Source organism: Chroicocephalus ridibundus, chromosome 1 (genome assembly GCF_963924245.1).
Source record: "Chroicocephalus ridibundus chromosome 1, bChrRid1.1, whole genome shotgun sequence".
Lineage (NCBI taxonomy): Eukaryota > Metazoa > Chordata > Aves > Charadriiformes > Laridae > Chroicocephalus > Chroicocephalus ridibundus.
In genome coordinates this window covers 160,269,875-160,297,526 of record NC_086284.1, presented here as the reverse complement: position 1 = coordinate 160,297,526, position 27,652 = coordinate 160,269,875, and the positions used below count along the sequence as shown (strand labels likewise).

General features: G+C 45.1%; 1 protein-coding gene across 2 annotated transcripts in view; it reads right to left on the bottom strand.

Moving 5' to 3' along the window:
• The window catches only part of CHST11 (carbohydrate sulfotransferase 11), a 175,192-nt gene that overhangs the window by 28,309 nt on the left and 119,231 nt on the right, over positions 1-27,652 (bottom strand). The window lies entirely within an intron of this gene.

The following is a 27,652-nucleotide window of genomic DNA, read 5'->3' as shown; positions in this document are numbered from 1 at the left end:
GGGCTCATGTCAATTAGCACAGGGTAATCAGTATTTCATTAAAAACGTAATGAAAAACCTAACTCTAAGAGAGATTTATAAGGTTGTCCATTACCACCATATTTGAGTGCTGTAATTAAAAGAGACCTTTGCTGTGCTTCACCTCTTGTAACTGTGACTCCATGTTAGATTTCATCCATTTAGCAGCTGCGACGAATGCCCCTTCATGATCTGCTTGTTATTACCCCTGTGCTCTCAGCTGTCTGACAGGATAAACTGCTTAGATTAAAATGATCCAACAGCAGAGCAAGACTTGGGGTAATCGGGATGCCCTGCTCTTTCTTCCAAGGTAGCGGTGGAAATGTTACTTTGCCGCTAATATGTCATATACTGTACAGTCATAGTAAAAATGGGTTAAATACCGAGATGACTTGATGAAGCTACTTAATTCAGTGCATTAATATGCCAGTTTTTTTCAGCTGGAAGCAATTAAATTCCGAAGTTACTCTATATACCGATCAGGCTGGACAAACTCATCCCCGCACCTGAGCACTGGTCTGCATTGTCCATCCCCGGGTCAGCGCTGGGCAGCCTTCTCCCAGACAGTCCCTGGGCATGGTTCAAGGGTTTGCCCTGACAGCCTGGGCCATCTGGACGGTTTGGATACAGCCGTCCTGGTCTGGAGGTGGGGTGGGTGAGCTGCAGGGAAGCAATCTGCGCCAAGGCAGTTCATCCCTGGGCCAGAGAGCGGAGCCTGGCTCTCTTTGCCTGCTGTTAAATCCCAAGCTTTTTGCACTCTCTGCTCTAAAAGGCAAAATGTTGTGGTTTATACTCTGACACGCATTTGAGTTTAAAAGCCTTATTGGTCTTTGGGTTTTCACTAAGAAAAATAGCTGAAGTTGCCCATCATTTTAGCCTTTTCATCAAACCTTTATAAATCTCATGCATTCTAATGCACTAAATTTTCTGGTATGGTGGAGTTATTTGCCCAAAGCAGTATTCACAAAACATAATGCAAGCAGTGCTCTCGGCAAGTCATTAGGATTAGCAATGAAACGATCTGCAGCGTGGCTGGCCCATGGAACCTGCAGAGAAAGAGCTCAAAGACTTTAGCTGACTACACATAAACCTTCCTTACGTACAAAAAGAATATTAATTTAGTCTCACAATAACTCAAGCTGAAGGCTGTCTTCAGGCTGTGATAACCTCTCTCCATCTAGCAAGTTTCCCCAGAGGTCTTGGGAGGAACTTTCCGTGGCAGGAACACGAGTGGTTTCCACTGCTATGCCCAGGTATTTCAGCAGCTGAGGAAGTGGGTGGAGGGGGAGTCTGAGAGATATTCTTGGAAGACCAGTGAGGAACTGAGGATAGGAAGAGCACGATTTATAGACCCACGTGAGTAATCCAGGTTGTAAGTCAGTGCCAATCACACTGCTATGAATGATGACAGGTGAGTCACAGAAGCAGGATGGAGATACTTCCCCAGTTCCAGCCAGTTAACCCTGCCATACCATAGATTACAAATCCCAGTGATTTATTATCCCAAATCAATTTACCAAGTCTTTGCCTTTAAGAGTACTTAGGTAAATGAGGTGATTGAAGTACAACCTCCGATGCAAAAATCAATGCTTTTTAGATGCGGTTCACAAAGCTGGCATTAGATAAAATAGGATTGCTTTAGGGATTTACCCCATCCCACCAAATCTTTCCCTTTCAGCCTGAAAAGTTGATACTTTTTTTTTTGGTTTGGTTTTAATTAACTCTCATTTAGCCAATAAAGACAGCAACTTCCATGTCATAACTCTTGTTATGCAACTAGAAGCAACTTGATACAAGCACAGAAGTCCTAAATACCTTCCAACAGGCAGTTGGAAGCAAACCCCTTCCAACAAGCAGTCCTGCTCAGAGGGGACCAGATAACTGAGACCCCACTGATATTATTAAATAATGCCCACTTTTATAAATGCTATCCTCTGTTACCTGACAGCCCCCTTGGATACACTGAATGCAAAGTGTTCAGTACCATCTTTTAGTCTCACGAGGAAGGATACTCATTCTGGGGGTGCTTCCTTCAATAATCCAAACACAATCCTGATTTTTTGTGAGAATGAGGCTGGGAATGGGCAGTGCTGGACAGCAAGGCCCCAGTCGTGTCATGGTTAGCGTTGAGAGCCAGTGTTAAGCCTTCTGCACTGTCTGACGTGGTGAGCTTCAAAAGTTCCCATGAAGCTTCTTGAAAGAGGCCCTCATGCAACAACGCCTGAGAGGCAGGTTTCTCCTCCGGGCTGAAGGTGCATGGAACAAATGACTTGGTTTCTGGTAAATATGCCCTATGAGAAGTTAAACAAGTGAAATCAGCTTTTTTTACCTCCCCACATGTTTTTAAAGAACCTATGCAGAAAGAATGCCCAGGGTAAGGTTCTCCAGCAGGGGATGCGACATGGGATGGTGCCAAGGACTAGGTGGGCAGGAGCCACCATAATACGGACAGTTAAAGGCAAGTAAATAAATAAATAGATAAAACACAGTAAGGGGAACCAGGTGAGCACAAAGATAACGAAACCAAATGAGCAGAACTGATAACCTAGACGCATGCTCCCCATTTACATCCAGGCATTGGGATGGAGCGGACTCCAATGCTATTCGTCGAAAGGAAAGTCTCCCATCCTGGCTGCCTCCCACCAAGGTCAGAATGGGCACATGGTACGCGCATTTCAGGAAAACGCCAGAATTTTAATTGTAAAAAAAATTGTTCTTGGGAATAATGCCACTTTGACCAATTCCTTTTGCAGCTCTGGGCAAGGAACATTAACTCTTAGCCACAGTTTTCCTCTCCTACAAAATGCAGCTGGCAATTCCTACAGCTGCTTGACATGGAGAATAATATGCATTTTCCCAGCATTTAGAAGATTAAATACTTCACGCTCTTTGATTTATTTCTGTTACTCTTGATACAAATCACACAAAAGCGTGATTCATGTTTTAATATTGATCCTGTAATTAGTTCAGTGCAGGTAAGCCTTCACGCTACATACAGTCCTACATTTACTCACTTGCATACCATCGCAAGATTGGGTTTTAGATGCTAAACCTTTACAGGGGATCCTATTTCATGGTAGTCAAGAGCCTGTTTCACACTGTCGCAACAGCCTGCTGTAACGATACCTTATCTGAACTAGACTTCTCATGCAATTTGAATGACCTCCCTCACATACACCATCCCCTCCCTGATGTCCCAGATGGGACATCAACAGCACCATTGTTGCTACCTAGCCCCTACTCCTGGAGAGGAAGCGTTGGACAACTGATGCACAGACGAAGGCTCCACAGGAGCCCTCGATCTGGCTCACGTTCCTCTGTCATCTCTCCTTACTTGAACAACCATCCGATGTCTCAGAGGCTCATCTCTAGCACGTCATGACAGCAATGCAGCGCCTGCTGACTGCTTTCTGGATGCTGTTTACAGCTCGGCGTTATCACTGCCTGCCACACTGCATCGTCCTTTATTGGGAAGGAGTAAATGCAGGGCGCTGGCATGGTACGTTTGAGAAGCTGCAATGTACAGCATCCAAAGCACAGCAAATTCAGTGAGTACCACCAGAACCTGCTAAGCACTGGATCATACTCCTAAAACCTCCTGGAAAAAACTCCTCTTAAAACTTCCTCCAGAGAGGAAAAAAGGACCTGACCCCCTGCTCCTCTGTGCTTTACTGTAACGGCTTATTCATTGCTTGTGGGTTTGGTGGGTCCCCTGAGGATGGATCTCTCATCCTTCCACTGAAGAATGCCATGGGATTTGGAGAGGGTGGAATCCTGGATCCTGTGACAAGCCATCTTACTGATCCCTGCCAAGAGGCCCCCACCTCCAGGGGGCTGGGCCAGCACGGCTGATCCTGCCGGCTGGAATGTTGTCAGCCTCTGTCAGCACCCTGGGTGGCTGGTGGGGACACGTGGAGGGTGAGCAGTCCCTTCTGACAGGCTCCGGAGAAGCTCAGGATAGGGCCAGTGAACCCAGGAACATTCCTCCATCCCTTCAAAGCCTCCTGCCAGGACCCCCGAGGAGCTGAGCTCTGTATAAGATGGTGTGAACCTCCTACCCCGCCATCTGACCTTCCCTCGCCCATCACCACGTTACGGCTGCATGGAGTCCCCCTCTCCCTACAAACAGAGGAGCATTATTTGCCCTGCATTAAAGGAGCTCTGCAGCTTCAGAGAAACTCTTCTCACTTTGGTCAACAAGAGAATTAGAAATCCACTGGGTAAAGCTTAAAAAAAAAATACTCCCATGTATATTACCGTACTCTGAGTCTGGTATAGCAGTGTGTATAGATAGTTTCTGATCAAACTGGACTCCTGGCAACAAAAAAAAACACGGAAACAACAACAACAACAACAACAACAACAACAACAAATCCTGCTGGGTTTTGCACGGCTACGTTTTTTTCCTCGCTGGGAAATTACCATTTACCAGATTATACCAAGTTTAAACATTTCACAAGCTCTTTCACTGCTACCCAACATATCCCCCTAAATTAAATACTAAACCGTACCCATTTTATCCAGACCATTACATGGCGAGATGCAGTCCTTGGCTATTCTGGGCTTCCTTTTCAATCTCACTCACAAAGCGCAATTGCAGATTTTCATTTAGTCTTTTTGATAAAGGTAAATTCTTCTCATCACAACCAATAGAGAAGCAAATCAGAGACATAGCCAGTAACACAGATCCATTTTAGACATTCAGCACTCCAACTGGCATCACCCTGGAAGCTGAAATAAGCTTCTCCTTTCATTCGGGAGAGAGAAGGGAGCTGTTTGTATGGATGGACATTACAGGCACTGTCTACTTTAGAGCACACATCCAAGAAGTGGCAGTCAGCTGATTCAGTTGGTGGCTTGAACAAATCACATCTTAAAGGTCTTCTTATTTACACACATTTTTGAGAAAATATCAGCCTCCAACTTAGCTCATCATCTGGATGTAGCCATGCACTTAAGTGTGCGTTTAACACTAAGCCTATGCTTAGTTGTTGTGAAAATCAAGCAGCTGTTCTGCCACTTTGCAGAATTGTGCCTTCTGCTTTTTAAGAAATGGCTACAAAAAGTAATAGAAAAAGTTACTTAATTCCATATAATGTGCTTAAGAAACTCTGAGGCCCTTACAAAATCATCATCATCATCTCTTTACATGACTGCTACAGTTTCTCAATACACAAGAGTGCAATTATCCCCACATTTTGAGGGCAAATGTGTGACTCCAGAGAATCTTGCCATGTGGTATGTGCCACTGGATGTCACATAAAAAGCAGTAGCTCCCAGACTACCATCTTCCTCTATTGCTATTCCCTTTAAAAGCTGAAGAAATAATCGAGGAAAGCTTTGTTATCTAAAGTGTCACCACAAACTGGAGATGGAGACTGAGAAATAGTGCTGCACTAGAGATAAATTCATAGCTTCCACTTATCCAAACTAAGCAGTGGGGATGCAGAATTACACATTTGTGAAGAATGCATCTTCATTGAGGAAGTTTTATTGAAACTGGTTGCTGATGTGCTTGAAAAGGGCTTGCTTGAGGTGATAAAGTCAGTGGAATTAATCATGTAAGTCAACAGAAGTTTAGGACAAGAACAAATTTTCTGGTTTAGTCAGGTTCATCATGGCTTTAGCTTGAGACTCTGGTGCAGGGGACCAGCTTTTCCTACACTGTGACGTGTACAACCACATTCGCTCCCACGAGCAAACAGAACACAGCATCCTGTGATACTGCAGCAATCACATACTTGGGCAGTAGTCCATGTATTTTACTGCTCCTTTATGGAGTGTTTTTTGACAGCCAGATGCGAGAGTAAGGAGAGCCAGCACCATCTGACTAGCCCTTCTCCCGTGCCAAACGTCCTGCTAGCCACCGACGCTGCCGGGCTCCAGCAGTGGATCTGCTGCAAGGCATGGCTGGGAACAGTCCCAATGCCCACCTCTTCCTTGTGCAAGGTCCATTCCACATCAGCAAGGTGTGACAGCAAAATCATGTCTTCTCGTAACTTGTGCAGACCAAGCATTCGTATCAATACCCAAACATTAGCCTCAAACAAACAGACATTTCAGAAGGATTTAAGGCTAGCCAGCTTGTCTCCTTAAACTTTTGCTTCAAAGAAAGCCTGTTTCTAGGGCCTGAAAAATAATGCTATGGATGGATAAGTACAGAGTTGTGCTTCAGTTACTGGGACAGTTAGCTACAGCTTTCCCAAAATGTTAGGTTTGTACCATGCTTTAATTACAGGCCGTATTGCCTACACGGTAGACACAAAAGGAATTATAATCCCATATGCTGCTTTCTGTATTTGCTGTCTAATGTCTGTGAAAGTGCATCCTGGGAGGAAACCTCCCCTTACAACCTACTGGGAACGCCACCAGCATGGTAGCGAATGCTCCCGCATGTAGAACGGTAGCCAAGCAGGGCTCACACCTCTTGCATAAGAAAGGATGTTGCGAGCAACAAGGAAGGAAAGCTGAAGCACACGCCACGTTGGCTATCAGCCTGAGCTACGCATTAGTTTGGCTCAAGTTAGAAAAGCCCTTGGGCCACATAAAACTACACAATTAGAGTCTGTTTTATAACACCCAGAGGGACTGTGTTAAGGTTACCAGGCATCTTTAATCCTACTGTTTCCTAAATTCTGAGAGACTGACTTTTTTTCATGAATTCTTGCATGCAGCCCTGTTTAACTTAAAGTTAGTGATGACTATGACTTTAAATAGCAATGGAACCAAGAAGAGTCAAGGGAGCATTTGTGTTAAGGCAACAGGAGAGGCTCCAAAGAGAAAACAGACTCGTCCTCAGAAAACTATTGTAAATTAAATTATTTGGGGAAAAAATCAATATATGGAAAATGACAAAGATTAAGGAGACTGTTACTTCCTAGAAATATTTTCTTTAGCCAACTACCCATGATAAAAGATCTTTTGCTAATCCCGTTAAGCACTCTACCAACATGACCACATGCAAACACACTGAATTCTTACAGAATACAAAGAGGCTTTCTCTCTGCAAAAACAATAATGTAGGCTCAAAAACGCATGATCTTCAGGATGCTGACTATTTTGGTCAATTGATGGAGTGGGGACAGCAGGTCTCGTGTCACGAGCAACAATAGATCTCTTATTCCTGGTACCAAATACAGTTATTTATGAAGCTGAGCTCACAAAACTGTCTCAAAAACCTGTCAGTCAAATCAAGATCAACATGTTCCCAGATATAGCTCAACTGTAGGAAATAAGTTACTGCTCAAGGGAGACTCCCTTCAGATGAAGTTCACCTCTGGCAAGCCAACACCAGAAGACCGCTATATCTCTTGGAACTTAAGGGAGGGACGTGAAACCAACTCAAGACCAACACTGGCAGTTCTTCCTAATGATCAGGTATTTAACTGTACTGCATCTGCCCTGGGGCTTTGAACCGTGGATCTGTGGTCCCTAAAAGCTTGAATAAGGTCAGTTTCATTGAGACAAAAAGGCGGCTCTGGTGAAAGCTGTTCTTTTTCTCTGGGAAGTAGCTAAGATGATTACATTCAGAAAAGCTGCCTCCAATGGAATAGCCAGTTTCAAGGCTGAGAGCAGTGATATTCGGATGACACCAAACTCAGAGCTAAAGCCCAACCCAAGAGGGCAGGCGGCCTCCGCTGTTGGTGCGATCAGCTAGAAAAAGACATATATACACCAAACAAGGATCAGAGAAAAACTATTCTGTCTTGCCTATGAGAGTAAGTGCTTGTAGCTTTATCAAATTGTCAGGATCTCAGACAGAGACTAAGATTTATAGAGATTTACATAGAATTACAAAGCTACAGCTGAAAGCCTGAGCCATATCTATATTCCCATTCAGTGTTCTTTTTAAGCAAAAGCCACATTCAAGTCAATGAAACACTGCACTGGATTTGATCGCTAAAGACAAGCCTCTGCTGCTGAGTTAACTCGGTTGACTGGGCTGCCTTGCTCAGCTGAAGCTGGTTGTGAGTGGCCATCCTGCAAAATTTTACTTGAGGTAGTACATCCTCATGGGTACCTCACACCGAGCACCAGACATAGCAAAGCCCTGCAGGGGAAAATCGCCTAATCTCCCGGGCTTCCCCAAGTAGCTCTTTAGCAGTCAACAGGATGAAGTCCTGTTCGTCTTTCTGGGCACACTATGATTAGCAGAAGATCCTGAGGCAATATGAGAAGATCATTGCTTGAGAGGGGGGTGGTCCTTGCAGGACTCCTGCTGCAGGCAGGGCCGGTAGGCATCTGGAAGCAAAGGAATATCTGAATATATTGCCAGGTGGGCCTGCTGCCCCACCTCCTAAGCACTACTACATCCAGAAGGGCAGGTTTTGTGTGTGGTCAAGGACTCAAAAATCATTGGAGTTGATGCTGCAGAGAAGATAAAATCTCAGTCTGCAGCCCACTTGAAGCTCTCTGTTACACGAATTCGATTGCAGAAACACAAGACATGAGGATGATATTTCACACACCTGGAAATTATCTAGTGCAGCGGCTGGAGCTGTTAAAAGACCAGCAATTAACATAACCGCATCTCACCCTATGAGAGGTCAGTGTTTTTCAGGCCAAAGCTGAGATCACTCTCAAGGACATCTGTTTACACGTTCCTCATACTCCACTAACCACAGTATAAGCATAGTACGTCACGTGAATATACTGTAGACCAGTGCTTCATGGTTGCTATTTTATAAGAGCGTACAGCAAGACTCAAAAACAAGTTGTAGATAACCTCTACTAAACGAGGTTGAAAAGTATGAAAGGGTCCCTCATACTTTTTGAGCTTTCAGAGTAACACAACAGATTAGTTTAATCCCAGTGGATGTGAAATGCAATGATTCTGCCACAGCAATTTATGCACTGGATATTACAGACCCTTAACATCAGCCATGGTAATTACTGTAGGAAGTGAGACAGGAACACAGGGCCTGTGGGGGTCCTTTTCAGGGAAGAAGCCCATCAGTCTCCGGGCAGGGGGAAGCTAGGTCATGCCCTTGTTGCCCTTCACTTGCCCTCAACCTGCTGTTATTTGAAATAACTAAAGGGGATGAAGAATAATGTAGATGCAGAAGTAGAGGCATTAGATAGATCATTCCTGGTGACAGGTGCTCCACTTTTACCCATTTTGCTTCTGTTCCCCTGCCCGCACCAGGGCTGCCCCATGCCCAGGCTCTGCTTTGAAGTGGGTGAAAGAGCTCTGGGTGCCTCTCGAGCGAGACTGGGGAGGTGTTTTGGTGGAGCATGTACTGACGCGACCCACTGCAGGCACTGGGGCCTCCGCTGTTTGTTCTAAAAAACGTGACCCCACACTGGGACTTCAGGGTGAGCACACAGCTCTGTGTCAGGCACATGTTTTATATGTATACGCATGTGCTTTTTTAAGGGCTGTAATCACTGGGTCTACAAAAGAGGGAAAAACTTTCAGAAGAGGCAGCCTACAAGCAAAAAGGACTTCTCCGGGTCTTAAAAGAGGTCACGGATTATATGCTAGCCTTCCACGGAGAAATTAATTTCACATGCCATTTCCTATCTTCCCTTCAAGTATCTGATCCTGTTTTTAGCCTCTAGCCCTATTTAGGAAAATACTCTTCCTGTACTCCTGTGAAAGCCTGGAGTTAACTCTTCAGTGTCTTGTATTCACAAAGGGTCTCTGTTGCCCATTTCCTGGAAGCAATCACAGATCGAGCCCTCTATGAATTACTTTTCCTTCAGACATATTCACCCAACGATGGGCGAAGCTTTTCAAGCTTTGAGCTAACACCACAGTATACCTTTTACAAATTTTTGAGCAAATGTTTAGTTTCAAAGCCCAGTAAGGAGAGCTAAGAGGCCATCACAGGGCAGTCATTTGCTAAGCAAACTCACTTATCATCAAAGGAGAAGAGAATGCAACAATATACATTGATAAAAGTCAGCAGGTCATTAAGGGAAGGAGGAGAAATATGTAGATGGTGTTTAACATACTTTGAAGGGATCCCCAAGGGATCTAATATTACACAGCATGTATTCAGACCAACTGCTCTGCCAGAGGTAAAATAAGCAGATCCGAGATACCTACTCCTCCCTAAGCATGTGCTTTTTCCAGGACAGAAAGGTCAGATGATTTATTTGTAGAATCTCTTTTTCACACACAGGCAAATTATTCAGCAACTCTAACCCACATCAAGACAATGATTCCAGGAAACTGTAACTGTGGCCTCTTTGCAAAATGACAGACCATCTTACATTACCTGTACGCTGAAAAGACAGACCCTGTGAAATGAATTGCAAATAATGAGCTGGATTGGTTAACCTCACCTGAAGCTGTTTCAGCAATCTGACTCCTCCAGCATCTAAATGTTACCTCCCACCGACACAACCTCTAATAGGAACCACGGTTCCAGTTAGGAAAAACAGTTTCCACTGTGACGTTTCTTTCGGCCTACTCACAACAGTCAGCAAACCTGCAATTTCATAATCTGTCCAGTTTTGACATGGAGGGCGTAGTTTGGTCCACCACGACAGACACCCTTACATCAGTAAGTGATCAGCTCCTCCTCAAGCACTAGCAGCCCTTTAAAATGCTGGTTTTCAGTTCTCAAAGCTACTGACCCAATTCCATTTCAGAGCTACAAAGAAGCCTGTAAGCAAAGCAAGTGCAGCGTAGGACAGCAATGGGACATGCCTTCCCCCTTCCCAAACCAGGTGTGGTGCAGACCAACGGGATCTCAGCAGTGGCTGGGAGAAGCTGCCTCTCAAAGAGGCACGATGCCACCCAGCAGCTGTCCGGTGGTATCCTGCCTCCGTGCATGGCTCCCACTGAATTTCAGACCCTGTCGGAAGAGGAAACCACTTCCTCGGACAGGATGCCACGGCTCCCAGCTTCTGCATCCCATCTTGGCAGCTGTGCTGAATTTTGCTGTCCTCTGGCATTTTGTTTCTCTCCGTGTACCCGCAGGCAGCAAAGTAGATCTGCATCGAATGACGTTCAGAAGTGCAAATTCTGCTCTCCGTTACCAGCGCTATCGGCTGGGGCAATCTGTGTCGGAGCATTAGGATGTATGAGGGAGGTCTCGTGTCTGAGCTTCCTGCCTCTGAAGCTCTGAAGCCTGATCTGAAGCTTGCTGAAGTCAGAGGGAGTCTTTCATTATTTTCAGTGAGCGTGGATCAGCATCGCTTTAAACCTTAATCACAATACCTTCTAAACACAGCCTTTCATACCGGAACACTGAGTGAAGCTGAACAAAAGCAATATGCTATATATAAACATGTGGATGGAAGCATTACGAAATTCTTTATAAGTTTCCTGTAATGCTCTTGTGAATTGAATCCTTTCGCTCAGCACCTCACCACGAGAAGAACCCATCATTATCTTCCCGCATACAGCATGAAAAACTAAACCTAACCTCACTTTCCTCTACTTTCTTATTCTTCCTCACCGCTGGAATACCAACCACAAAGGAGAGTGCTAAACCTTCCAGCGAGCAAAACCAGAGTTTGAGTCGCTGTTTGAAAAGATTATGCAACATGACAAAGTCTCCGATGCCTCCGTCTCCTCCAAAGTCAATGCAATTTGGCCCAATAGTTGTCCTGGAGCAAAGACAGAGAAAGCCAGCTAACGAAACCATGCTCCTTTGCCATCTAACACCCCATCTTCCCACACTGCCAGTCAACTAATCTTAAAATTACCCTTAATAAAATCTAATTCCTAGCTTCAGAGGGCTACAAATCCTCTGGAAGCCTAATTATATCATTTCTTGTACCCATGAGACTGACTTTGACGCTGTATCTTCTTCAGGTTAGGGTAGGTGCCATATAGAAGTGTTTTTTTTGCATACTGATGGCTCCAGCCTAACATCAACACGGAGAAAGTCTGAGACTCTACGTGCAGCTAGAAATTAAACTTAATTTTAAGAACGCACGGATATATTTTTCTTTCACTTTCATACAACACTGTCTACAGTGTAACTGGCATACTCCAGGCTCTTCAAGGAAGGCAGAAAATACCACACAGTACCCGCTGTGTGTTTTAATATCGCTTCACTTGTCTAAGGAAAGCCCCGCAAATTACAGACAGCATTTGATGCGGAAATTAAAATATCATCTACATTGCAACTGGTGTGCCGCCAGCTGTATGGATCACATTTGAGATGCAGCTGCTGTATAAACAGAGCCATTTACCAGTTTTACCTAAGGCAGGCGGTTAAGTAGGTTTCAGCTGCTACACAAAAGATTGTGAAGCTTTACTTGCCTGCAAATATAGTCTCCGCAGAGCCACAAATGTTTTGAAGCCGTGTTGCATTTCAAATCTCCCAAATTGGGCCTGAATGGGCTGAGTATATCAAAAGGGTATTACCCAGCTTTTCTGTTGTTGGTATGTACGCTGAAAGAAAAACTCTTTAGTGCCAAACTAGGTTTTCTTAAAAGAAATTTGGAGATTCAACTTTCTCGTCTCTCATAATCCTCACAAAGCAGGATAGCGTGTACCTTGGGAGGTATTTGACTTGAAACTTGTTGAAACAAAAGGCTCCGGATTTCACCAGTGCTATGTCTTTTACTTGCTGCAGGCAAAAAAAAAAAAAAAAAGAAAAAAAGAAAAAAAAAAAAGAAAAAAGCTGTAAGCACTCCCATCAAGCTATTATCTTTGGGTCTCATTCTGACCGCAGGCTCCCTGCTCTTGAAGCAAGCCGCTTTGATAAAAAGAAATAGCACCGAGTTGCAACCGAGACAAAACGCAGATGGATCACACCGAGCTGACCAATAAATTTTGTTTCAATGCCTTTCTCTGATGGTGTTTCATTTGTCTGTGGGACGTGCAATAGAACAGAAAAGCATTCAGGCAAGGAAAAAAATTGAAATATAACACAAAATTTGTCTGTAATTTTAATACTAGCAGTTGATTCATGCCTTGGGAGGGCGGGGGAGCAGTTCTGTGGCAGTCTAAGTATCAACGATCATTTTTTTCCAGCATCACCGTAGCAACACTGTAGTTATTGTCAATGAAGCACTTTCATTCTAAGGTGCTATTTTTAGATGATTTTACCTTTCCAGAAGAATTACCCTCTGGGCTGCAATTTATCATGTTTGTTCCTTGGCCCATGGGTGAATTTTAGCGGGACCTTTATTTTATTTTTAAAGCAGAACCGACCAGCTCTGGTTTTCCCCCCACAGACATTTCTGCACTCAGCTCAAAACATCTCTGCTTTAACAGCCCAGACCTGGCAAGTATCAATGAGGACTGTGCTCCTGGAGGAATTAAAAACAAAATACCAGCCTCTCTCCCTCAACAACCACTGGTAAAGGCAAAAGGAAGAACCAATGTATTTTCAGCGTGCAGAAAAACAGGCAGAGCATGAGGAAGGGGGAGAAGCAGGGACGGTTGCGGGAGGCTGAAGCCCCATCCTTCTCCAAGGCTGGAGCTGGTGGTTGCAGTAGCCTCCTTTGCCTGTGCCTCATCCGTTCTTCTCAGCTTCCCAAATCTCACCCTTTTCCCCATCACACTATGCCAGCAGGGTTCAGCAGCAGGTATCCCTCTTGCCAGGATGCTCCTGCTTAGGTTGCCCCATCAGTGCAACCACGTGACAACCAGCCTGTCCCAGGGGCTGCTCCTGTGCCACTGTGGATGGAGAGGAGTGTTGGGAAGGCCACCCGTGGGGCAAGTGACACCAAGTGTCCCCGGCACACCACATGCTGCATTTGGAGAGGTTAAATATATATTTAGCCAGTGAATACCCAGGACTGAGATTGCCCATGTCCATAGAGCTTCAATTCAGAAGCACTAAATGGACATAGTAATGACTCAAGATCACGCCTAATCAGGCAGTCTTCAAGCAGGGGCTGATTATGCACATGCAGATGCGAGATCCAAATGAGCCCTCTGCTCCTACTGCTATAAAGTTAAATAGATTCTGCACCTACTGAGTGTAACCACATTCACACGAGACGTTGAATGGGTAAAACTACTTCAGTATAATCCTCCATTCCCACACAAAATGCTGGTAAAATCTCTACACTACCGCAAAGCCTCAGGTTTCTAAGGTCTGAGGGGCCAAGGAATGGTTTGGGGGACATGTGGTCACACAGGGTGACAACCCCCAAAGCAGTGCCACAAGACAAGCAAACAGAGATACCCAGGCACCCATGAGTGCAGCCAGGTCTGCTGAGGAAGGTGTCCGTGGGACTCTCGGCCAGGAACAAATGTGTGATTACCTCTGCTAAAACCTCTGAGAGGGGACGGTGCAAGCCCCACGCATCGGTGATGGTCTGCTGGTGGCACCCTGAGCGCCCTCCATGGGTTTTTTTTACATCAGGACATAACTTCAGCCTCCGAATCATAACGCCTCTACAGCACCGCAGGGTTGTCATGAAACAAAACCAGCAGTGAACAGGTTAAGTACCTGGGCAAACATCGCTTGTTCTGCCATGCAGCACCTCGTGCAGTGGGGGCACGGATCTGTATAAAAGCAGGAACAATTTCCTATTCACGTTGCTGAATAATATTACTGTCTGAAACCACGGTCTGCTTTCGGGGTCTGAAAACAGTTCCCGAGTCCCACGGTTTCCTTCACCCTTCCTCCCCCTCCGCCCCTCTGAGCTGCGCCAAGCACAGTCCCTTGGCAAAGACGCCGTCCTCGTGCGCCGGCCATCCCGGCAGCCATCCTTGGGCGGGATTTGGGAGTGCTCCCGAGCCTCTCGCCCTGTCCCAGCCCCGCAGCTCTTGTCAAGTCCTTCGTAGTAACGTCATCCTTCGCTCAGAGCCGTGGTCTCAAGATACCAAACGCCTAACTCATGGAAATGGGAGTTCGGAAAATACTAGTTTTGCTCTCAAATTTAAAACACCAGTGAATTATCCACCTATTACCCTGGCACAGGTTTCATATCAAATTGCATAAAGTTTGTTTTTCTTAAATAACCATAGTCACAAGTGAAGGAGAAGAACTCAAACAGATTGTGGAGTGCTATTAAGAAGTCAAGAATAAAGTATCTGCTGCTTCCTGAACTGCTAAAACATTTCTTCGAAATGTAGGCTATATAATGTCACATATTCTTCATACCAAAACCGTATTTATTGACCAAGAAGTGAATGAAATAACCCAAGTCTTTGTCTGACACATGACAATAGATCTCCATTGAGACAGCACTGAAAAAAGGACCATACTTCTCACAAAAATTCCGTCTTCCACTTCTGTTAGACATTTTATATTTTAGAAGAAGAACACCAAGCACTTTTCAACCTTAATTATGTCTAGGCAAGCTGTAGTAAAGCAAGAAACTAGGATAATGTCACAGCTCCCAAGCAGTTCTTTCACCTGCCGCGCCTTCTTACTTAGGGCACCTCCTGTTAGGTTTTATTTTCATAATAAATTGAATGCCCTCATTCTGCTTTCAAGTTGTGAAAGCAGTAACAAACGGGCATTTCTAGAAATTATCTTCTCCGAGAGCTGCTATTATGTACCTGCACAAACTCCCTCCTTCTCCATGTGTAGCCTGCACAGATGAGAACGACTCATTAGAACACCAGCTTATCAAAGTATCAACATTTTGTTTGGTGATGGGGATGTGCTGCCGTGCGAAAGTTTCTAATTTCATTAAATGAGTGCCTGAAGTACTGCAGGTTCATCATCTGATAGCACAGGTTGGAAATCTTAACAGCCTTAAGATGATCTGATTGAAACTTGGCCTGATTTTATAGATGGTGGGTCCAGAAGCTAATGCCAGGGCCCAGCCAGTCCAGCAATACGGATGAGAGTATAAGCCCCCAAACATAGTGACACACCAAATAATTTTGCTCATTGCTTAAAATTATAACTATTGTATTAAAGAATACTCGAATCACCTCCATCTTCTCCCTGAAGAAAACAAAGTAAAGTGGAAACAAATAACTGGTGACCAGGGAAGCAGAAAGGACCGCAGAAATGCTAGTGAGGAGGGCACATTTCCTGCGGCAATTCTTTTCCCTTGAAAATATACCTCAAGCCAAACAAATCTGTCCACAAATTCAACACAAGATTTCAATCAAAAAGGGCAAACTTTTAGTGGGTGAAAAGTCAAAATTTTTAAACAATAAAAACATTTTAAAGTCACTGGTGGGAGAAAGAAAACTAGGATGCAAAAAATTATTTTTCTATCCCATAAAAAACCATTCAGTTTGGGCTGAGGAACAAAAAAAATAATTAACCCCCCTTCATTTTGCATTTCATTTCAGTTGGGAAACCCCTTTCTTTTCTTCACCTCAGATACATTTTCTGGTCCTTTGTTGGACTGGCCAACCAGCTGAAGAAATCAAGTATTCAGCTCAACTACTACCAAGCCAGTTATAATTCTAATTTAAGGTTCCTGTATGGCAATTGCTTGGTGATGACATGTGCTGGGTTTTGCAATAGCACAGCCTACATCTTCTGCATACTTGCCAATATTTCAAAAACTATGAACGGAAATCTTTACAGAGGAAAGTAAGGACATACCTAGGGAAATACACTGGTCTTTTTTGGACTAGAAAAGAAATAGCCTGCACCTTATTTAAACAGGCAAAGAGAAATGCAAGTTGAGTCTTCTAAAGAAACATGACTTGTACCTCGTAATTTTAAGGGTTGTTGATGACTTCTTCTGGGGCAGAATTTTACCCTAATTTTTATATATGCCTATCACACAGTTCTGCCTCCATTTTGGAGCAGGAAACTTTTAACTTCTTTGCTGCCACAAGACGTACCCACCTTTGGGATCTCTTCTCTCTCCATGTGGAGGACAAACCCATTAAGCCCCAGTGTGAGCTAGCTGTCATCAGGACAACAGCTCCGCTGAAGCCAGTATTACTATTTACATGCCTAAAACCAAGCTTAAATGCTGTTTGTTGGATTTCACTCTGTTTTGGTCTGACGTGCTATCCTCCAGCCCTCACTGTGTATTTTAGCTTTTTTCTTTTTTTTTAGCATGTGATTTGGATTAGCCAAAGAAGTTCTTTAAAAATACTTCAGTGGGAAGTCAAATGCCAGCTCAAATAATTCAGCATTAAACTTAGAAAGTTTAACACATGAGTGCCAGAAAACACTTATGGCATTTCAGAAGCTAGTGGAGCAATCATGGAAAAAAAACCAAAACCCAAAGTGGCCAGGTTCTCCTGGCATTTCTTCCTTGGTCCTCACATCGTTTCTCAGAACTACTACAGCTGGACGTTACAATCCATGTTTGAGGTGGAGGCTCCTTTTCTGTGGTCACCGTGATTCTGGCTTCTGCTGTTCCCTGACAGATCTAAAACCATGGTGTTGCGGCTTATTTTGTGCCTTGTGATAGTCAGGGCAGAAGGAGAAGATGCTCTATGCATCCTCCCATGCTTGAACAAAAAGCTCACACAGCAAACTGGGTGGCTACTAAGGGCCGAGATTCCCAGTGCAGGGAGGGACGATTGTGGATACCCAAATCCAGTCTTAGAAAGGCCATATCCCCTAGCACATCTCCATCTCCAGGATCTCTAAAGACATGGTGCCCCTCCATAATATAACACAGTGCCACGCAGAGATGCCTGTAGTGACAACCTGGGCACTAGAAACAGTGATACCTGTGCAAAAACCTTATCCCAATTATCTTACATGTCATGACATAACTCCTGGACTTCATTCAGCCCTTTCAGAGCTAGCTGGGATATCTCCAGAGATCCCAGCACCCTGCTGCTTAGCAAAACCTTGGGAGAGGCTAAGCCACGCGGTTCAGCTGTTTCCTAACTTGCAGGGAGGAAAGGAGTCGATGGAAGGGATGGGCTCAGCATTCCTCCTCTCCTGCACATCACTCGCCTCTGTCTGTTACCATGCAATCCCCACTGGAGAAGAAATTTTGGGTTAAAGGGGCATTCAACCAACTCTAAAATCTGTGACACATTGAAGCCAACCTGCCACTGACTTGATATAGGCTATGTTAACAACATTTTAATTAAACAAAATTCATCCTGTGTACTCTTGCCGCACATCACCCTTGAAAGTCTGAAGCTTCGTTTTGCAAGTCTTAAATCATTCATGTATTTAAAAAAAAAACGCTTTTCAGGTGCTTGCTTTTTTTCTGCGTTTACAGGGGAGGCAATGCCAAGGCAGAAAGGCTGGGTTCTGCAAATCTTCAGCCTTCCCCGTGGCCATTGCTTGGATTTCTGGAAGTTTAGCTACAGCCCGGAGCACAGGAGTTAGTCAGCAGTGCATCACTCCGGACCATGCCGGGAGCTCCTGCCTCAGTCCTGCATCTCCATCAGGCGGCTACCAGCGTGGTGCCTTTGTTCAGACCCTGATCAGCCTCCAGCACGTACCATCCACGGGAGAGGCGGCTCCTCATCCTGAACGTGTACGGTGTATGCCCTTATCTTCATTCGGGCACACTAATACAAACTGTGGAGTCATATTAATAATACCATTGTTATGGTCTTCATTTAAACATTTACAGTTGTATTTTAAGCTTTAAAAATTATTACAGCCCCGTGTCCTGGGCTGCTGCACATTGGCGCAGATCATGCAGACCTGTGTGCAGACGGGGTTTTGCCTTGCCTCTATAAAGCAATAAGACTGTTATGTATCTTTTTAGTGTGCTGTTTCAAGCTGCAAACATCCACTAAACTATTGTTTGTTACAAGTCTCCCCCTCCTCTGCATTATAAAACCTAAAAAAGTTTTATGCTTAATTCCTAGTGGAAACATTACATTACCTGTGAAAGCCTGATCAAACACTGCTGCTCTTTATGCCCTGTCACTGCTGATAGGCACAGTAATATATCCTGCCTTTCCCAATATAAACTCCCTTCCAATGAACAGGCTTAAGCTGGGGTATTTAAAATGAAATGCTGTTCGACACAAGGTCTTGCACCCCGTGTCCCCTTCATTTGCGTCTATCACTTGATCAACTGAATAACTCTTTGTTTCCCACCGTCTCGGGCTTTCTTTTTTTTTCCCTTTTTCTAAAGCCGTTCTGTATTTTTTCTGGTCTGCTTTTTGTAACCACTGTATTCGCTCCTCCAGCTGAAGGCCTGATCATTTGTTTAACCTAGCTCTGCTTGAAATAAAAGCTTCATTTGTTGTTTCTTGTTTCGTTTACTTTTTAATGGTGGCTAATAAAGGCTAAAACACATACATGCTATATATTTAAAAAACAACAACAAGAAATCAACACAGAGGTGCAATTTTCAATCCTTGCTCTGGAGGGGCATGGGAGAGGAATGGGACTATTGTCAGGAAAGCCGGGGGTGCTTTGGCGGGGTGAAGGAAATGCCCGGCGCTTGCCAGCATCATTTCAGGCTGTTCTCAGTCCTGCTGGGTACTGGCTTTTCATGAGCACTGAAATACCTTCCTCTTTTAAATACATGAATAAACAAACAAACAAAATTAAAAGCAAGACTGCCTGAAATCTCGCAGGAGCGGGGAGGGGTAATTTCAATGTGTCATTTGTTTCAATCCAAATGACCAGCCAAATGCTGCTCTGGGGAGTTGAGCTCCAAGCCCTCTTGCAGAGCAGTCATGCTCCAACATCCCACTGCAAAACAGTTTGCAGCCTATTAAGGGACTGATAGGACCGATGCCTGCGCAGCCTGAGCATCCCAAGGCTGTGGAGGCTTCCATTTGCGTAGGTAAAATTGTACGCTTGAGGTCTGACTGTTGTAGACTTCCCTGTGCATCAGGAGCAACAACAACAACAACAGCGTGTGCTGCTTCATTGATTTAATCAATGTTTGCAGATTGTGTTTGGTATCTTAGGAACTACTCAGTCTTTCATCCATTTCAAAATGGTCACTCTTTCCTGCAGCCAATACAGACAAAAATAAGAATAAAAGAAAAAAAAACACCAAACCCTAGCTAGCCTTTATAAATGTACTGGTTTTCTCAAAGTTAGACTGTGCATGAGAGATGCACTGGTTATAATTCAGCCTCCAGAGCTATGCAAACCTCCAAGAATTCAATTGACAAAGGACCAATGGTTCTGTCAGAGCGGGTTTGTGTGTGCTCTTGAAGATCAGGAAAATTTTGGGTTGAATCAATTTCAGTTTTTCAAACACAGACTGCATTTTGAAGACCCGGGATCTGGGAATGCCTTGCTGCCAGCTGCTTCAATTATATAGCAAGCTTCATAACACCAGTACATTCTTACAGCCTTAGTGGCTGGGAGAAGGGATTAGGCTACCCAGATGCCATACCTATCCAGCTGACAGACCCAAACGAGACTCTCACCAGCCTCCCAAGGTGGGGGAAAGCAAAAGAACCTCCTCAGCCTTAAAAACTAAACAGGAAATAAAAGCAAACACATCTTCAGGTGTTTTGTTTTTAAATCACGCGACTCATTCATTTTTTTTATTATTTGGGAGCTAACAACTGCACTAAGAGTTTAAGGGACCAAGTGGCCAACTACATATTGTCAATCACCCTCAGACAGCCTCCGCAGAGGCAAAATCACCTTCCTGTTATCACCCTTTGAAAGATTGTACCCAGAGCACAAGATATGACACTGGATAAAGAGAGAATCCATCCCACTCTTCTGCATGCCAGGGTGGCACCTGAGGATGGGGCTGGGCTGAGGATGAATCTGGTGGGAGACGATCCCTCCCTCTTGCCGTGCTGCTGGATGCCAGCAGAAGCAGAAGCCCCATCAGCCAACAGTTCCTTCTGGAAAAACAGGAGACAATCTCAATTCCCAGCTTCCATTGATGGAGAGGAGAGATGTCCCTTCAGCACATATGGGCAAAACGACCCTGTGTGGCAGCTGGCAGCAAAGAAATTGCAGCAGCATGGGACGGGGAAGGGGTGCAAGCGCTTGCCGCAGTCCTGGCCCCCAGAGTGGAGCTTCTGGGCTGTTTGGATAAATGGGGGCTGACCCTATAATATGAAAGAAGAACAAGGTTAATGTGTGTCTCAGACAGAAGGAAATAAAGTGCTTGCTTGTGCTAAGCTTGACTCGAGCCAGCTATTAATACAAAACTTGGCTATAAGGAGTGATTCAGTGGTGCTGCGGCAGAGCCTTCTTCCAGACAGCAAGTCAGCACGGGAGCAAAATAAATCTTCCCTTGGTTTCACCTCTGGATTTGCTCCCGAGATCTCTCCCCCGCACCAGACACTTACAATCCCTATTGTGTTACTACTGTGATATGTCATCATGCCAGGGATGTGACAGCATCTCTCAAACAACATTTTATAGCAGACATAAAAGTTTAAGTTGGGGGGAGAGGGAGGTAGTAAAGGGAGAAATGATGCTTGTTACCATGCCAATCCACATGAAACCAGAAGGACCAGATTGCTGCACTTTTCCAAAGAGCAGTTTTGAGCATCATTTCTCTGATGGTTCAATTTTTCCCATTTAACACTGTAACCAGTTATCAAAAAAGGTCTTTAAGAGCAGGTAATTGCATCTGGAAACCCTTTGCGCCAGCGGTCCCCTAAGTTGACAAGTAGTCTTCACGCTGGGGCCTCCGACTCTTAGGGAGGCACTAGGGACAGGATCATTGCTAGCAAAGGCAGACCTCCAAATCTGTATTTTTAAAAAGCCCACCAGTTTAGCAGCTTGCTTTTTGTCTTTTTCCATGTGAGGGAATGGGATGTCTGTTGCTGGAAGTCGGGACAGGGTGCCAGAAGACACAGGATATAATAACTGGGTGTGACACTGCACAGTCACCAAACCCTTCTAAATCTCCACCTCCCTGCCTGTACATGAGTATAATAATTACCACCTACCCCATAGGGTTTATTAAGTGTTATTAATTAATAGCAGGAGCGCTTTGTTCAGATCCTTGCATTATAATGCCATATAAAAGAAAAATAGTGTTATTGCTACTGACTGATTAAGAATCCAGTGAGTGCTTTACCCGGTCCCAAGGTATTCCTGATGGGCAGCAAGGACAAGCAAGCTGCCTTTCAAAGCTAAAATGCGGGGGAATGCTACTTAGCAGCCTCTCCAGTCTGACAGCACGTTGGAAAGTTCACTTCCACTTACGTGATGACAGCGTTTTGCGCACACAGAGAATCGCTGCTTAGATCCTTAGGAGTCATGAAAGTAATACCTACCTAAACATTCCTATCATTCACCACAAACCCATTGTTCGTTCTCACAAAGCCTCTCCGATCTGAGCAGATACCACTATCCACACTTAACAGGTGAGGGAACCGAGGTGCTGAGATGACCGAGGTGCCCCGGCGAGCAGAGAGAAGTGCCCGAATCTGCCCTGTCACGAGGCCAAACAGCGGCGCCTTGTGCGAGGCGAGACCTGCCAGCCTGCCTCACCACACAGCCCTCGCATTATGGGACCTTTCAGCCTCAACACGCCGCCTACCACAGGTGATGCTTTTGTCTCTAACAAAGAAGTTGCCTTTCAAGACCTGCTTGTGAGGCAGCGTGCCTCCAACCACGCCGCTGCCACAAAGGGAAGGACGCGGAGCTTGGAGAATACAAATACTCACTGGCTGGGGTCTGCTTAATCAGCTGTAAGCATGCCGAAACCCAAAAGCAAAGGCAACAGAGGACATTTTCAAGCCGCAGCCTCCTGCAGATGCGGGCAGCCCGTCGGCCTCTCCTCTGCCAGCAGCAGCTAAAACTCTGATCCCCCTAGAGCAGCAGTCAGCGATAAACGTTTGAACAAATCCTCACAAAATCTAATGCCTTGCGGGCTCCGGTGACATTTCCAGAATGCAAATATGAAGCAGTAACTTCTCAGTTCGACAGTTTAAGTGGGGAAATGGATAGTGTGGAGAGCAGCCGAAGGGACGCTTACTTACACTCGGAGCTGAAAGAGAGGAGGAAAGCCCTTCCGAAACAAAACCAGAAACTCATTATCATTTTAGAAAGGAAAAAAAACACCCACCACAAAACCCCCCAATTGTTGGAAATACTAAGTAAAATCATATGAAAATGATTCTTTTTTCTAGGGCAGAACAATTTTTTCATTCTGTATAATTATGCACAGGATCCAGGATGATGGGCCCAGATCTGTGGCACACAGATGCTACCGCAGAGCAAATAAGGACCAGTGTGCAAAAAGAACAAGGGGACGGCATACAGAAAACAACCGTTAGACCTCTTTACATTCTGGCAATTTGCAAAGCTACCTGATTTTTGAGTGTGGAAGATGCAGGCTATGGCATTCCATGATTTGGGAAAGACATCAAGACTCATGACGCTCAGTGATGCCCCAAATTTTCATCAAACTCTCACTGAGTCAGGAGCTATACAAGCACAGGGCAAGAGGAGACCTACACCTAATCAACTGACAGGTTTTAAAGTGTACCAAAAATACCATGATGCGATGAGCACCTTTTCTTTTTCTTCTGTAGAGTGGGAATGCATTTTCCTTACAGAGGAATGTCTGGCAATGTTCCCGCTCGAGGGTGAGAGGGGTCAGACACCTCCACTGGGACCTGGGGAAAGACTCCCTGATCTGAACATGATTTCATGGAGTGTGTCAGCAATTCAGGATGAGACGATGCCAGAAAGGCCTGAAGGAATATTGCAGGGAATAGTCAAAGCAGGATAGTTAAAGCATGAGTTTTTTGCAGGTAGAAGCTTTTCCCCTTGCAAATATCTATCCAGCCTCAAATATCAACTGGAGTCAGTAGAATAAAGCTTTTGTTAGCATCAGTTAAGTTTAAGTTAACATGAAACTCAGGAAAAACTCAGCACTGACTGCACGCAGACCCCTAGAAGTGGAGCAGCATCTCCAAGGCCCATTTAAGTCAGGAAAAAACCTGCGTTAATGCCACCACGTTTCAGTTCAGGTCTGTAACTTAACAACAGTATTTAGCAGAGGGAAAATCAAAGTAAAGCTATATTCCAGTTAGAGCAGAGACCTAATGCACACTACAGTGCAAATTAAAAACAAGTAGAGGATCTCAAAACTACATTGAGGCTATGTGTAAAATACATGACTTTAAAATACACAACTTTAAAATACGCTGTAATTAAACTGGTGAAGACAAGTATAGGGAAAGAAGTTGCACACGTTTTTCTTGGCCAAATTACTTGGTGGAAGTAAAAGAGATTGAAGGGGTGATTTAACAGATGCACCATGAACAAAATTTCAGATTGCAATATTAACATGATTTAGTGCTTTAACTGGAGAGCTAATACTAGGCCACCTGCCACGCTGGTAAATTGAAAGAGAGATCATCTTTCTCTCTCTCGCACACACACGCAAACACATGTTCACTCTTCTGGATTTCATCACGTGGTAGAGATTTGCTGTATTAGACAATAAGGACTGGGGCAAGAAGAGAGAAAAAGGCACCAGAGTTTGTCCACTAAATGGTTAACTAGGGAAACGACAAAAATGGAAATCTGCTCCAAAGAACAGAAGTTGCTTTCCTGAAGGGGCGGAGAGGTAATTCCTTGGAGAAGAGCGCTGGCTGAACGCGCTGCTCCCCCATTAAGAGCTATCTAAGAGCAAGTGACTCACCAAAAATAGCAACACAGTGTTTTCTGTTTGCGGTATACCGAAAGCTATAGGGCTTGATTCATAAACTCCGCCAAATCCATGGGAGTCCATGTGATTCCTTTAAATGGGCTTTGGACCAGATCCACAGCAGGTTTCATTTTATGGAGGGTCTCAGAAAACCATAAATTTATCACTCAGATATAAGAGCAGTAACTTCCTGCACTGGGTATTAAGCAGAAAGAAGAGTTACTCTGTTGAGGAGCAAAGCTTCACTGTTGCAATAATGTCAGCCTTCCTCTCAATAGGGCACTTCTTTTACCTCCTGCATGTATTTGCGGTTAGCAGAGCTGCTAGGGTAAGGAGGCAGGGACAGTAAGCACGGCAGCGTGCCTCCCTGCTCTGCCCTGCCACCGTCAGGAGACACTAACCCCCGCCAGCTCTGTGCACACCGAGCTGCCAAAGGTGCCAGCCTGCACCTAACAGGGTTGTGATAAAAACTGGCATCCAAACTCACTTCATGCAGGTCACCACATCTCTGCTGGTGACCGCTCCAAAGGATGAGTCAGTCCAACCATCGCCAGCCTCGGTCGACTTCCCATTACCAAACTAGGCTGGGAGAGCCCCCGGATGCCCTTACCTGGACCTGCACACTCCAGTACTTTGGGGAATTCTCCACACTTTTCACGCCTCCTGAAACACAGACATGCTGGCCAGGCTCAAGTGAGGTTCACTGAGGTCCAAGGGACAGCCCAGCACGCCCAGGATGTGTGGGGACATACACTCACCCCAATCCTGTCCAGACACTGCAGGTCTGGCACCCGGGGACTTCAGTCCCCTTGGGATGTGGCCACCACAAGCCCTTGCTCGGTCACCATGGGATTGACGTTCAGTGGTGCTGAGGACCTCTCTGCCTGTTGTGCCCCCGCAGAGCCCAGGTTGAGTTGGTTGTTACCCAAATGTCCCCTGAGAGCAAGCGGCACCTTACAGCCACGGTGCCCTCGGCTGCTGCACGTCTTCTTTCTAATTCAGGGGAGGGGAGAGCTTTCCTTTTGTGCCGATTCCCCTTTCTAAAGAGGAAAAAGAACGGAAAGAAATCCAAATGCCACACAGGCATTTCGGAGCCCCACCCTTCAGAGGCACCGTCTGCCTGGCACAGGCCATCAGGGTTTTTACTGCATATTTTTACACGTCCTGAACTTTGGGAACCGCGTGTTCAGCTGTGGCAAACACACCCATTTCATTTACACAGTCCCGTGTTTGTCCTTGTCCCACATCCTAAAAGTGAGGTTAGTCTGCATGCCGGAACGAATGCATGAGAGGAAATAAGCTCAGAAATTGGCTTACACTGCATTTAACTGATCTGCAAATAAATATAAAAAAATATATATTTTCACACCTTATCAAACCGTTTAATATTCCAAAAGTATGCAGCCAAGTTTTTCAGACCTGCATTAATCCAAACTAGAAGTGTCTCTTTCTGGGATGAAATATGTGTTTGTCACGTAAAAATAACCTCAAAGTCAAAAAGACTGTACTTGAATAACCAAAATGAGGGAAGAAGGGATTCATAAACAAACAAAATTCTGCAAATAATAGAGGAGCTAAAATTACCCAGTTAATTTAAAGATCACACAGAGAACTTTTTCCAACATAAAAACAAGCTCCTGATTGTTGAGGTTTAATACCAGGCCCATTAAAAAATGGAAAATGCACCGGAGGCACAGGAACTTTCAGCACAGCTGGCCTAATGTAAAAACAAAGTATGTAATTGTCAGCGATTAACAAAATTGTGCCTTGAAGAGTTGCTAATTTATCCAAAGCTCGACTCTGAGCAAGGATTGACTACCTAATGATTTTCATTTTTCCAAAGACTGTCACACCACAGAGAAGCTGCGAAGGATTTGGGTTTTTAAGTAATTGCTCCAGGGCTGGATTTCTCCCTGGGATGCAATAAGAAGTGGACTTCTTGATCATCTTCTCCTACTTCTCTACTTCCTTCAAGGGCTGTCTGCACCTTCGGAAGAGCAGTGACAGAGGGTGGCCCAGGCATTTTCCTAAGTAGGACGGCACAAACTTCAGTTACATCCTCAACCTTCGCTGAAAGCTGCTGTGTAGGAAACCCGAAGGGAAGCCCTACTGATTTGTTACGGGAGACCACCAGAGAGAGCCCATTCCCTCGGGAAGCAGGCACTGGTGACACGCTCTGTAAGAGAAGGGCAGGACCAAGAGAAATATTTAGTGGGAAATGTTGAGCTCCCCGCAGAGGAGGGCGAAGCCCACTGTGCTTTCAAGTGGCACCGGCGTTCATGGAAAGCCCTCAGTACCTGTCAATCACACCGCACCCAAGGGCAAGTGTGGTTGCCAACAGCAAATTACCGCAACCTCTAATTTGTTGCTTTTTCGGTATCAAATTATTTTTCAGAGTGTTGTATAAACCCATAATAAACTTGTTTTGATCTAACTCATCACATGTTACCATGCACCTCACTCCATTTCTATGGTGCCTGTGGACAACCCGTTTCCTCTGGATTTCCTATGGCTGCATCCTGAGGTGGGCGGGGGGGGTGCTCACACACAACCCTTTTAATGACTTTATCAACCGAAATCAGAGTCCAAACCAGATGACCGCATTGGCCCACACAATTAATGTAGGGACAAAATTAATTACTCTTTCTTTTTTTCCCCGCCGAGTTTCATCAGAATGCGTGCCAAGAAAGATGATGTTCAGAGCTAAGCCCTTCAGAAGACATCTGCGCCAAGCCTTGTGGAGGGGAAGTCATTCCCTAAAGATTAAGGAAATGAAAATCCAACCAGACCAAGTACCCTTCTCCCAGCCCCTGCAGATTCATAGGATTAGGAAAGATTACCAGTAACACTGAGCCTGAGCTACTGCATCGGCCGGAGCACAGTTTCACAGACAGGCTCCAAGCTGAGTAACTTGTCAATGTGAATTTTTAATGACTTTTTGATTGCAAACATATGCCGTAGCTGGGCTTGCTCCAGATCCCAGCTGAAGTCAGCTGGCGCCTGTCAGGGTGCAGGTCTGTGTCACGCTTCATTCGGTTTAACGGGGGACTCCTGGTGAAGCAGGTAGTCCTGGTTTTCCTGCGCTGCCTGAGTCAGACCCGCTCATCCATCGGACAGAAGCACCGGTGGGGACAGCCCGTTCCCAGTTATCCGCCCAGCTGCACGACACGCTGCCACCAACGCCAAGCCATGGGGGCTGGCTCAGCCCCGCAGGAGCACCCACCGCCTGCCCTGGGAGCCATCGCCTGCCGAAATGTAC